The following is a 14,310-nucleotide window of genomic DNA, read 5'->3' as shown; positions in this document are numbered from 1 at the left end:
ATCATGCTCATAACAATGAAGGTTATAACCGATGATGATAGACTTATTTATGTAATGGGATAAAACATTGTTCTCTTCTTATTCTCACAAGACATTAAGTAACACTAAAGCAACAGAAAAAAAATAGAAAGACAACTACAACTATTGCTCATGTCTAGATCAATGCCTGGCAAAAAGTATCCTTCATCTTAAAGTGAAGAGAAATAGACAAGGGAAAGAAAAAATATCATGCAGTGTTGTGCTAATGCAGTCAGACATACATAAATCTTGCGAACAAGACATTATTCAGCCATCTTCGAAGTATTGCTATTTTACAGATAAGCATTTCTATAAGGGCTAGTTTAGCCAAGGCTGCAAAATATCTTAGTCATTAAGTGACCCAATTTAACAGGGACTCTCCATCCACTAATCCCCAAACTCTCTTGACAAATACACAGTGTAGTTCAGAAATTATTATTATTTAATCTTACCCGATGACCACATTAAACCCTCATATCTGGTATGGCTTAGAAGTTTCAGGCAGATAGCTGGGTGGGGATAGGATGTACAATGAATCTTGGCTTTCGCAGTTGTGGGGCCCAATCAAATGGCTTTGCAGGTGGAGCCCATATATGCCTGAACCAGCCCTGAGCAATAACTGCATTATAATTTAGCATTTCATAAAATTACAGGAAATTCAAAATATGGTTCCTTAACAAACTCCTCCATTCCTCCCAATTCAGTATTTTTCAGTAGATAACTATCCACGTCACTAAGAGCTGTTCAGTGTAACCAAAACTTAGAATTGTCTCCCCATCTGCCATTTCAACCCTCAGTCATCATAATGTAAAAGGACTTCCCCTCTAAAAAAGAAAAACTTGGTCTGATCATACTGAAATAAAGGCATGTGTGTATCTAAACATGAGAGACTCAATCGTGAAGAGTACCAAATATACCAGCTAGTCAGCATGCATTACTGGTGTGCCACTCTTGCCTTCACTGAAATGTACATTTGCTTCACAAGTAAAATTAACACACATATGAAAACACTATCAAGTACAAAACCACTTTATTTGAATGATTAATGACTGAAAGACATTTATATCTGGGATACTTTGTGTTGAAATAGGTACTAAAGCATTATCAGGTCTAGAGTTTAACACCTCCATATGGCAAAGTTTAGTGGAAAGTCATAAACTGAATATGACTACTAGATGCTTGCATGCCAAATGCACTTGCCTTCATTAGAGGTCAAAGTGAACTTTCGGAACCAAGTATTTGGGCTTATTCTAAGACACTTTTAAAAAACTGTTCAAATTTTGTAAGTAACTAAAACAGCTAAACAAAATGTTACCACGCTTCTCAAAAGAAATTCAAATTTGAGCTGAGAACAATTATGCTTCAGTCCAAAATTTTTCATAATTTTATGGCATGTTAATAAGCACATGAGAACAGGAGCTCAGAATGGAAGTGCCTGATCAGCACACTTTCTACTACAGACGAGGCATTATTCATTGTAAGATCCAAGTGACAAAAATACAACATCTCTTTAAATTCAAGAAACTTACTTTAATGTGATTAATATAAGGATATTATTGAAAAGCAGAGGTGCTAATCCTTATCCTGATTACAGATGGCTTCCTTCTGTCTAAGAATCTGTTCTGCTTTCACAATATTCTTTACTAGTGCTACTTTGTAGTTTAATGGAATAATGTCCACTTGTTTCGGATATTGCTTCAAATTAGCAGAGCTTGTATGGAATTTGTCAGACATTTGGCATGGGACTTTACAAGGACAAAGAGGTCAGCAGAGTATATGTGGCTATTGGCCCCAGGTAAGTGTGTAACATTAAAATGACTTAACAAGTAGAGCTAAAATTGCACATGCTTTGGCTACTTAAAACATATCATGGTAACTATATACGATTACAGGAAGAGTTTAAGTCTCCCTCTCACTGCCCAATCAACTGCGTACTGCTTATTACAGAGTACTAAAAATACTAACTGATTTCAATTGCTATTGGCTGTTGCTATGAAAGCACAGTTTTGTCTCTGCAGAGAGAGACAGACTCTTGGAGCTGGAGCATTCAGAGAGGCTCCCGGGTCTAGGAGACACTGTAGGTGATTAGGAGACAGGAGACCCAACTTTTATTTCCAGCTCAGCCACTGACTCACTGTACAAACTGGGGAAAGTCACTTTCTTTCTCTTGCTTAATTTTCAACCATCTCCTCCAACAGAACCTTTGCAAGACTCACCTTTCTAAAGTGCTTTGAAGTTGTGCAGAAGGCACAATATGTTCAAAGTATTATCTACAGTAGTTTCCTTAGACTTGGTCTACACTTAAATATTAGTGTGACATAGCTATGGCACTCATGGATGTGACACACCCATATGCCTGAGCACCATAGCTATGCCAACTTAACCCCTAGCATAGATACAGCTGAGTCAACAAAAAAATGCTTCCATTGACCTAGCTATCATCACTTGAGGAAGTGGAGTTCCTACAGTGATAGGAAAAATCCCTTCCATCATCGTAGGACACGCTTATACTATGGTGCCACAGACGCACCGATATAGTGCCATAGCGCAAACTTGGCCTTATTGGTTACATAACAGTGTTGAGATCCAGGGAGATCTTGGGTACAAATCTTTGCTGAGACATTTACTCCATGTGTAACTTCAGTCAAGACAGTTGACCTTCTTTGTACCCAAGTCAGCCCAGCTGTAAAGCAGTTAAAATAAAGAATCAGGTGCTCACTACTCCAGCATAAGCAGAACTTTTTATGTAAGTATGCTAATATATTTTTTTTTTTAAAAGGAAAAAGATAACTGATACATTTTCAATACTAGATAACCTCCAGCCGTAGTTAGAGTCAATCATTTTTGACTTGGACACCAGCAATCAACCAAATGGGTTCAGATATGAGATTATAAGAGTGGAAAATGTGTTATGATATACCTCTACCCCAATATAACTCTGTCCTCAGGAGCCAAAAAATCTTACCGCGTTACAGGTGAAACCATGTTATATTGAACTTGCTTTGATCCACACAAGTGCGCAGCCCCGCCCTCCCAGAGCGTTGCTTTACCGCATTATTTCCGAAGTCACGTTATATCGAGGTAGAGGTGTACTATAAATAAAAGTCAATCAATCATGACCAAAAAGAAATCAGTTACACATTTTTGTGAGTACTACCTGGGAAGCCTGGCTGTTTCAATAGCAGGAGGTAGTGCTCCTTTGCTCCATACACTTGGATTTCAGGGAAATATTGTTCCCAAACTGTGGTTTAAAGAGGGAAAACATGCATTTTACCATCATCTGGGGCCATCTTAACTGTGATAAGCTGGCTCTGATGTGCCTGTGGCTTGCAAGTTTAAAAAGTGAGAGTGTATATGAGTAATACAAACTTACTGAATCCACTAGAGCAAATTGTAGAGAATAAATCTCTTAAGTGAAGAGTCTGGAAAACGTTTCTGGCAAACAAAAACTGTCTAAATAGAAAATATAAGGCATTAAATTACTTCCTGACATAATATTCATTAGCCTATAACTACTGCTCAGAGTCCAACCTTGGCAGATAGCATACGTTAAAAATGTATATCAAAGCTAAATTTGCTACAGATCAATGGCTGAGCATTCAGACTATATAAAGCCACAGCTGAAGTGGAGTGCGAGGACTGCCTATCATACCAGCTGCTTGGAAATCCTCAGGACTCCTCAAAGAGATATTTAGTTCAAGCTCCCACATAAGGACATTCATCTTTTAGACAGTCCTAGCAGATAGAACATATGTTCTATCGCTTGAAAAACCTGGGAGGCCTAGAAGTTCATCTCTGCAATGCAGATTGCCTTGGTGCTGTTCTCAGCCTATGGTAGGAAGGCGCAGAGTGCTTTTGCTAAATTAGTGATCCCAATCTCCCACAGCAACTGATCACACAAGTTCTGTAGTCCAACTAGAGTCCCACTGCCTTCCCATCTTTAAGGCAACTATAGTATTTGCAGGTACTATAAGAAATGGGAAGGGACAGGATTACAAAGAGGTAATCCATAACAAAGGGCTATGGTAAAAGTCTTAGGGAGGCAAGGGGGGAGGGGGGAAAGAGGTCCACTGCTGACCTTAGCAGTACTCTCAGCCTATTTGAGCAAGAGACTGCAAAAAGGGCTGAGCTCGAATAAAGCACTGCAAAGAACTACTGCTCTGCTGCATCATATTTAGTTTAAAGATTGCTGATCATCCGATTTCGGGTCACTCTGCCCATCTGCTCACAGTCACATAGAAGATTCTGTGAAGTAACACTCAGCCTTCAAAAATTTTATACTTCCACCTAAAATAGTATAGCAAAAGGGACATTGCCGGGCACCTTAGGCCCAAAATTCAGGTCCCTATAATTAAGAATTTATGATGCTTAATAGAGGTAGGCTTTTTTTGTTTGTTTGTTTTAACTTAAGGAAGATGTTTGTTTGTATTTAAATATTCCTCTGCAAGGTATGTAGCATCAACACTGAACTACAGAGTTTGCATATTTAAAGTGTTATACAAAACAAATGAGAACCAAAAGTGAAAACAGCTATACAAAATTGAAACTGATCATTTTATTTTCATTCTCCAAGCTGTCTGAAATGCAAAAAGAAAACAGATAGCATAACAGAATGTAAATTAGAGTTTCAAAGTTTTCTGTTTGTCATCTAAACTGTTACTAACATAAATTTTCTTGCTTATCTAACAATATTTTAACCAACACGTCTGTTTAACAATATCAATTATTTAAGTATTGTAGATTGTGCTCTTCACCAACTCAGCTCTGAAACTCTGCATAGAGCAGTTTTTCCGTATACAGCAAGGCTTTCTTTCAGAAAATTTTTTTTAATTCCTAGGGAGTCAAAATCTGAAGCCTCCAACTGGACAACAAAAGCTATGCATATTTTTTTTAACTGAACCTTAAAGAAGTGTCTTCTAAATATACACTTTTGCCCAGGTTGCTGCGGAAACAGAGTACAAATTTAGATTTTTGAAGCCCTGATGCAAAAGTAATGCACAAAAGAAAAGTGCATATTTTTTGTCAGGGGTGGATGTAAAAGTTTAATAACTTCAATGTTAAAGAAATTCTTTTAAAACATTTTACCCCTAGCATCCAAACCTCCATTTTTTTTGTAATATATTTATCCTACAAAACCCCTTGTAGGGAAGTACTATTATACCCATTTTACTACTTAAGAATTGAGGCACACCGATTAAGTGATTTGCCCAAAGTCACAAAGGAAGCCTGTTGTGGAGCATGGAAATAAATCCAGGTATCCTGAGTTTTAGGCATTCCAACTTCCAGGCTAGCAACCTAATTACTGAACCATCCCACCCTTCCTCTAGTATATATACACATGTAACATTTTAATTTCTTTCCACATATCACAACTGTATATAACTCATGAAACAACGAGCACCAAAAACCAAGATGTTCAAGTTGTTTTGGGTAACTATAGTTTTATAAGATAACTGATATTCACCCATAAGTTAGTCTGATTATGCCAGCATTCGTTCAACTTGCTCTATGTTGGCATTTGATAATGTGTTTTTCAATATGCGACCATCTGTGAAAACTAATATTGAGGAGTTTGATGCTTCTGGAAAGAGGTCTGCCAGTCCTTATTGTAAGGTTTTAAATTATCCCTTCAGTCATAGATGAAGGCCGCATTATAATGGGCAAAATGGTGCAACGTGCATCCATCCACACCAGCTATTGCAGGCACACAAGTTAGAGTTAAAAACATGCTTAAGTACCTTGTTGAACTGGGGTTTAGATGCACTATTCCACTGCAAGGAAAAGGGCCAGGTAGTCATTTCATGCTATGGGTGCTTCTGCAAGGGTTTCCCTTATTTATTACAGATACACTTCAAGATCCCAGAAGTTTCAACACAAAAAAGTTAATAGCCATTAGTTACTGGCAATGGGTCCCTATGACCTTCCCTCAGCTGAAACTGAGAACTTCTTAACAACTAGAGTGGATGGAATTTTCCAACATCAAAAGAAAATGAAAGCAAGATAAATTGTGACAGAAGCCTGGTGCAATATGATAGATATGAGATGTCTACCACACTTTCCACTACATCTGAAAAATGTTTCATCTATGCAAGAAGTTAAACCATCTTTCAACACCAGTTTTCAAAAAAACCTTTGAACAGGATTTCTTCTCATCTGTTCCTGGCAATAGCTGTTTAGTGATGAGGGATCTTATATTCGGAGCAAAAAATTAGTAAAATTTAATGGAAAAAATCAGTTACAACATACATGGGGGGGGGACATCTATAAAACTGAGAAATTCCTTGCAATATACAATATTTTCTTCTATAATTTTCCTGTTGCCCTGCTAAAACTGGTTATAAAAACAAGAAAAACCCTGTATCACCACCTGGTGGCAGAATTAATCATAGACACTTCCAACTACTTGATGCAAAGAGACTTTTATGAATTTAAATTTGGCCCATATATTCAGTTTTGCAAAGACAAACTTTAATAAAACATGAGACCAAGGTAAATTGACTCAGTTTACCAATCTGTTAAATGGAGATTACAACACTCCTATAAAGCAGATAAATTAAGATCAACATTTGTATAGCACTTTGAATATGAAAAGCAATACATAAATGCTAAGCATTATTCTCAGTGCTGGATATGGGAGTCATATATAAATTAAGATAGTTTGGTGGCCGTATAAGAGAAATACGGACTATAAAGTGAAATATTTTGCTCAGAGTGATTCAGATATTAAGATACCATTAGTTTACAGCCAGCCACTGGTTTGATTCATTCTTGGCCTCTGAACTGGAAGCATGAGAATGGAACATCTCTTATTAATGAAATCTAACATGTGAAGTTAGTCTATATTGCGGGGCAGGGCGGGGGAGAAGGGGTGACATGTGGCAATGCTTAAAGAAGTTGTCTTTCACCCTTGTTAGAAGCTCCAGCAGAGAGGCCATGGAAACTGAGTTACTCTCTCATAATCCTTCCAGTTCAGAGTTGAGGCACATTTGTGAAGTGCTGGCATCCTAGAAATCAATTCGCCATGGAAAAAAAGAGGAATTTGCATTTTTCTGTTTAAAAAAAAAAAAAAAAAGTTTTTTGTTTTTAGATCTTGTGGAAAAATAAAAACATTAACTAAATTTTACTGAAAGTACTAGTAAGCTTATTCAATGTTTGCAACCTCCCACTCCTGGGGCTGATTTCTGAATGTGCTTTAAATTTACATAGCTAACCATACGCCAGTAAATTGCTTCTGGTTACTCAGTGGCATATAGGGGTTCATACTTTAATGCATCTCAAATTTTATGTCAGCCTCCAGACACAAGTAATGAAAGTTATGAAAAGATGCCGAAAACTTGAAAAATCACCCCTAAAGATTGAGTTTGGCAAGGACAAATTTCACATTGATGGTAATGTGCTATTTTGTACTGTATGCAGCAAGTCTGTAGATTACATTCAAAATCAGACAATTGTAGAACACATGGAAAGCACTAAACATAAAATGAATGCAAATAAATGAAAACAAGAGACTGAAACAGCAGGACCATTGACAACAGTAAACAATGCCCTGTGACTGGATCATTCTGTTAATTTTATTTTGTAATAATGACTGATGACACTGGTAGGCTTCAAACTTGCTTAAAAATTGTAACTATATCAATAAAACATTGTGTTCAACTGATACCTATATATATTGTGGCTAGGGAAATGAAAGTTCAGCTTTTCATTTTAATCATGGAAATACGCTGATTCTTCTGTTTTTTTAATTGGAGAATTTGGGGCTTTTTAATAACAGAAAACTAGAATCCCTGGTGATACAGGGAACTACACTGCTGCTGCTCATGATGCACCTGTTATATAAACAGAGGTCATACCATATCCAGGGCAGACAAGCCAGAAGCAACCCCTTCGGCAGCACTAAGTTTGGAGGGGGGTGGAGGAGGGGAAGAATAAATAATAGCAAGACAAAAAGCAAGGTTGTTTAAAATGAAATACAACAGTAACAGCAAATTGCAGGCCCAAACTGGCAAACACTTAAGTAAATATTAGGGTTGTCAAGTAAATATTAAATTGTGATTAATCGCACAATTAAATCACACTGTTAAACAATAAGACCACCATTTATTTAAATATTTTCGATGTTTTCTACATTTTCAAATATATTGATTTCAATTACAACAGAATACGAAGCGTACAGTGCTCATGCTATAGTTATTTTTGATTACAAATATTTGCCTGTAAAAAGCAAAAACACCTCTACCTCAATATAGCACGACCCGATATAACATGAATTCAGATATAATGCAGTAAAACAGTGCTCTGGCGGGGTGGGGCTGCACACTCCAGTGAATCAAACCAAGATGAATACAAAGCAGTTTCACCTATAACGCGGTAAGATTTTTTGGCTCCCAAGGACAGTGTTATATCGAGGTAGAGGTGTAGTATTTTTCAATTCACCTAATACAAGTACTGTAGTGCGATCTCTTTACCATGATGTTGAACTTACAAATGTAAAATTATGTAACAAAAAAACGCATTCCATAACAAAACAATGTAAGTGTTTAGAATGTACAAGTCCACTCAGTCCTACTTCTTGTTCAGTCAATCACTCAAACAAGTTTGTTTACATTTCCAGGAGATAATGCTGCCTTCTTCTTGTTTACAATGTCACCTGAAAAGGAGAACAGGTGTTTGCATGGCATTGTTGTAGCTGGCATTGCAAGATACTTACGTGCCAGATGCGCTAAAGATTTGTATGTTCCTTCATGCTTCAACCACCACTCCAGAGGACATGCATCCATGCTGATGAAGGGTTCTGCTTGATAACTATCCAAAGCAGTACGGACCAAAGTACGTTCATTTTCATCATCTGAGTCAGATGTCACCAACAGAAAGTTTATTTTCTTTTTTGGTGGTTTGGGTTCTGTAGCTTCTGCATCAGAGTGTTGCTCTTTTAAGACTTTTGAAAGCATGCTCCATATCCCATCTCTCTCAGATTCTGGAAGGCACTTCAGATTCTTAAACCTTGGTTTGAGTGCTGTAGCTATCTTTAGAAATCTCACATTGGTATCTTCGTGTTCTGTCAAATCTGCAGTGAAAGTATTCTTAAAATGAACAACATGTGCTGGGTCATCATCCGAGACGCTATAACATGAAATATATGGCAGAATGCGGGTAAAACAGAGTAGAGGACATACAATTCTCCCCCAAGGAGTTCATGTCCTCTGGAATGGCGGCTGAAGCACGAAGGGGCATATGAATGTTTAGCACATCTGGCACGTAAATACCTTGCAATGTCGGCTACAAAAATGTCATGCGAATGCCTGTTCTCACTTTCAGATGATGTAAATAAGAAGCTGGAAGCATTATCTCCAGTAAATGTAAACAAACTTGTTAGGCTAAGTGATTGGCTAAACAAGAAGTAGGACTGAGTGGACTTCTAGGCTCTAAAGTTTTACATTATTTTGTTTCTGAGTTCAGTTATGTAACCAAAAAAAAAATCTACATTTGTATGTTGCACTTTCACGATACAGAGATCACACTACAGTACCTGCATGAGGTGAACTGAAAAATACCATTTCTTTTGTTTACTTTTACAGTTTAAATATGTGTAAAAAAAATATTAAAAAAGTGAGCACTGTACAATTTGTATTCTCTGTTTAACTGAAATCAATATATTTAAAAATGTAGAAAAACATCAAAAATACTTAATAAATTGCCATTGGTATTCTACTGTTTAAAATTAAAACTGTGATTAATTTTTTAAAATCGTGATTAATTTTTGAGTTAATCGCGTGCGTTAACTGTGATTAATCAACAGCCTTAGTAAATATATAACTTCATTCATGCAAGTGGGTCCACATGAATCACTTACAATAATAAAGATACTTAAATGCCTTAGTGCTTACAGGACAGGGATCTAAAGGTACACCTACAGTGCAAGCAAAAATAATCCCTATAGCAACAAGTCTCAGAGCCCAGGTCAATCGACTTAGGCTTGCATTATGGAGCTAAACATAGCTGTGTAGGGGTTCCTGCTGGGGTTAAAGCCCAGAGCCCAAGCTCCAGTGCAAGCAAGAATGTCTGCATTGCTACTTTTAGGCCTTGTCTACAATACAAAGTTTTGTCAGCAAAAAACAGGGGTTGCGTACACACTAAAAAGCTACTTTTGGAAGCAAAACTCTGCTGTTTTGATGACAAAATAAAATCACCTAACAAGAGACAAACCTTTTTGTGGACAAGTTAAAGTGACAAAGTGTCAGTGTGGAGACTTTGTTCTGTTGACATAACTGGCTTCCACCAGTATCCTACAATGCCTGCTGTGACAGCTCTGCTCACTGTTTTGATCTCCACTGCCCTGCAGGCATGTACTCCTCGCCTTTCAAAGCTCCAGGAAGTATCTGACAGATGAGTATTCTGCTTCCATTTGGGGAAAAAGGAGCGAATCATTAACATAGAATGCTCCTGTTCTTACCTGCACTAGGAACACAGTAGCAGGCAGGAAGGGGAGGCGGGGGACTGCTGTGCGACTTTGACATTCCTTAGAGTGGAGAGCTCACAGAGCTGCTCAGGATGACACTCTTGGTAGCTGAGAAGGCTGTGGGAATCACAGAACCATAGACAGGGAGACAGAGCGGGCTGCTTCAGGAGAGACTGCTATGCTGACCAGAGTCAAGGCCTGATGTTGGGGGGTTTCTCCCCCGCTGCAAACACACCAGTCTCCTCTCCTTCTGCCCACTTCACATTTCAGTTGAAAAAGTGCTGACAATCTACTAGGATGCCCCGGATGATTGGATTGAGAAATCTGCCTCATGAGGCATTGGAAACCCTTCCCAAAGCACCCTGAGGTCAGTTGTAATGCGGGATAGCTACCACAGTGCACTGCTCTGTCGATGCAAGAGCTGTTAGCGTGGATGCACTCTGCTGACACAAGGAGCCAGTGGTTTTAATTAAAGCACCATAACTTTTGCCCACAAAACTTTGTAGTGTAGATAAGGCCTTAGACCAGGATGGGCAAACTTTTAGGCCAGGGGGCTACATCTGGGAATAGAAATTGTGTGTCGGGCCATGAATGCTCACAAAATTGGAGTTGGATGCGGGAGGGGGTGTGGGCTCTGAGGTGGGGCCAGAAATGAGGAGGGGGATCAGGGCTGCGGCAGAGGGTTGGGGTGCATGGACATGCTCAGGGGTGCAAGCTCTGGGCAGTGCTTACCTCAAGCAGCTCTCGGAAGCAGGGGCATGTCCCTTCTCTGGCCCCTATGTGGAGGCGTGGCCAGGCAGTTCTGCACGCTTCCCCGTCTACAGGCACCGCCCTTGCAGCTCCCATTGGCTGCAGTTCCTGGTCAATGGGAGCTGCAGGGCCAGCACTTGCGGCAGCATGCGGAGCGGAGCTCCCTGGCTGCTGCTACGTATAGGAGCCAGAGAGGGACCATGCCACTGATTCTGGGAGCCACGGGGAGTGGCCCCTGATGCTGCTCCCCAGTTAGAGCACTGGAGCAGGGTAAGCCCCAGGCCCTGCTCCCCTGCAGGAGCTCGAGGGCCAGATTAAAACAGCTGGCGGGCCACATCTGGCCTGTGGGACACAGTTTGCCCCCCTCTGCCTTAGACCCAAAGAGCTCACTCGAGTCAGTTGACCCAGACTCTAAGACTCATTACCACAGGGTTTTGGATTTATTTATTTTCTTTTTGCAGTACAGGCATACCATAAGAATGTATCTGTGTTGGTATTTAGAGGAGGGACTCAAAGGAGCAGTGAATAGAGGAATGCCAGACATCGGAAAGGTGCAACAACAGGGGCCCAGAATCCACTTCCGAACATCATACATCACACCTCAATCCCCTTCTCCTTCAAGCCATTCCTCAGAATATATCTGGTCCATGAAGACCACAAATCCTAGGCCTCCTTTGAAGGAAACAGTATCTCACGTGAAATAAAAAAATTCAAGAAACAAAAGAAGCCAATTAGCCAGAGAATAAATGAAGTCTGTTATAATTTCTTTCAAAACTTCACATAAAGGATTGATTGGCAGGGCAACTCCCACCTTTTCATGTTCTCTGTATGTGTACATATATATATATACACACACACATCTCCTTACTATATGTTCCATTCTATGCAACTGATGAAGTGGGCTGTACCCCATGAAAGCTTATGTTCAAATAAATTTGTCAGTCTCTAAGGCGCCATAAGTACTCCTGTTCTTTTTATGGATACAGACTAACATAGCTGCTACTCTGAAACTTTTACCCATAGCTCATATGTTTTTGAAGTTGAAATTCAGAAATATGCTGAAGGGTTCATAACAAAAATCAGAAGAGAAAAGTTCATGTGACATTTTAAAAAAAGGAAATTGTGGTGTGCTTTAACGTATTCATAAGTGTAAGTGTTTACTTTAAAGTGCAAAATCTTCCAAAACGCATCCTAGTGATATTTTGCCATGCTACAAAAACAAATAACATTTGCACACTAACAAGCTCACTCACTGAACATATTTAGATGCAAGTTCACACCTGTTTTCAGACGTGTGCTTACTTTAACTTAATAAACCTGCGTGACAGAGTGAGTGAGGATGTTCATAAAGGGGGGCGGCTACCACTGGCAGAGTTTAGCACCCAGCATGGCTCTCAGTGAGGAGTCAAAGATCTGTAAATGGGTGTTGCTTTAAAACAAGAGAAATTCTACCCAACCCAACAGCAAAAGATCAAGAGGCTCGGCGTTAGGAAGAACACACTCCCTCTTTACGGTGCAAGAGCCGTCCCGCCCGCCTTCCCACAATCACGGAGCCCACTGCCACCTCCTATGCCTGTCTCCCCCGACATCCGACCGGATCTCCATAACCTGCCACCACACTCCTCAGCCACTACTGACCCCAGCCCCTCCAACGGAGCAGCACCGCGAGCCCCTGCCCGCCACAGCCCTCTACTCACAGGCCGCGTCCTCCTGGCTCCACAACAGCGCCGCACCCCCGCCGCCCATCACGCGGCCCGGACCGAGCAGGCCCCACCACCTACCCGGGGCCCGCCACGGCTCCCATGGGAAAACGGCGGAAGCGAGTCGCGCTCGCGACCCGAAAGGGACCCTTGGCGCAGGGCAAGACGAGCGGGCGTTCCCGCAGCCAATCAGCGAGCACAGCAAGCGCCTTGCATTCTGGGAAACGGTCATTTCAGCGGCGCGTGGCTCTAGCCAATCGCTGGCTCTCTCCCTGCTTTGCTGGGTGGCGATTCGCGAGAACGGGTCCGACCGCCACGCTGGGTGTGGCCAGCGAGGTGCCTTTCTCTTCGCCATGTTGAGAGTGCCCCCACCCCTGCTGTGTTGTCAGGTGGGCGGCGCTGGTTTCCGCTTCCGGTGGGGTTGGTGGCTCTGCCTGCCGGGCAGGTGTCGGTGGTGCGGGGAGTCTCGGGATGGGGCATTGAAGCGACGGTTGCGCCCGTGGGCTGGACTCGAGCCTGGTGGCGGCGACGGCGGTTGTTGGAAGCGCTGTCGAAGGGCGGTGGTTGCAGGTGGGAGGAGCTGGAAATCTCCGGGTGTGGCGCCGCTCTCGATGGGGTGGGAGCAGGGCGGAGTCCGGGTCAGGTGCGCTGGGTTGGGCTAGAGAGCGCTCTGGGCTGCCCCACGCAGGGGCTGGCTCCCCGAGCCATGGGCTGGATCCCTTTGCCCATAGTCTGGCCTTCGTGCGGGCTCCAGGCGTGAGGCCGGGACGGGGCAGTGAGTTACAGGGAATGGATTTCAGAGTCCTGAGCTCCTGTCCAGTGATCGGTCTGGAGGCTCTCCCCACCTTGCGGAGCTGTGACCGTGCTGCCCTCTCCTGGGGAGGCGCCATCTGTGCTAAAAGGCTTCACCAATTTCTAGCAACAAAGGTAGTGGGGAATTGGCGATATCTTCAGTTCGAATCACTGTGGGGACTTAGCTGTCTGTGTTCACTCGTGCTTATTATCTTCTGATAAATTTGTTTAAAATGTGTTTTTTATAATGCATTCAGTGAGTGCTGTTTAACATGTCTAAGAGAGAAGTGCTGAGCTCCAAGAAATGTTGTTAGGTGGCAGATATGTACCTAGATAGAGAAGAAAATGTAAGTGTTTAAGCATTAGAAATAAGAATGGCCCACACCATAAGAACGGGCATATTGGGTCAGACTAATGGTCCATCTAGCCCAGTATCCTGTCTTCCAACAGTGGCCAATGCCAGGTGCTTCAGAGGGAATGAACAGAACAGGTAATCATGAAGTGATCCATGCCCTGTTGTCCACTCCAAGCTTCTGGTAAACAGAGACTAGGGACATTTAGAGCATGTTACTGTATCCCTGACAATCTTGG

At 41.5% G+C, this 14,310-nt stretch overlaps 1 protein-coding gene across 6 annotated transcripts in view; it reads right to left on the bottom strand.

Annotated features, from left to right (window-relative positions):
- ZNF106 (zinc finger protein 106) overlaps positions 1-13,153 on the bottom strand; it is an 81,407-nt gene extending 68,254 nt beyond the window's left edge. For 5 of the 6 annotated variants that reach the window (XM_032781512.2, XM_032781515.2, XM_032781517.2 and 2 more), the window contains exon 1: positions 12,925-13,153. The gene's annotated coding sequence lies outside the window, so the exon portion shown is untranslated. Of the gene's footprint in view, positions 1-3,175; positions 3,260-12,924 lie in introns of all 6 variants that reach the window. The other variant, XM_032781513.2, reaches the window with a different exon arrangement.
- Between the last annotated feature and the right edge of the window lie 1,157 nt (positions 13,154-14,310).

This window comes from Chelonoidis abingdonii, chromosome 4, assembly GCF_003597395.2.
Source record: "Chelonoidis abingdonii isolate Lonesome George chromosome 4, CheloAbing_2.0, whole genome shotgun sequence".
NCBI lineage: Eukaryota > Metazoa > Chordata > Testudines > Testudinidae > Chelonoidis > Chelonoidis abingdonii.
The sequence above is the reverse complement of the archived record's forward strand: the minus strand, read 5'-3'. Positions and strand labels throughout refer to the sequence as shown.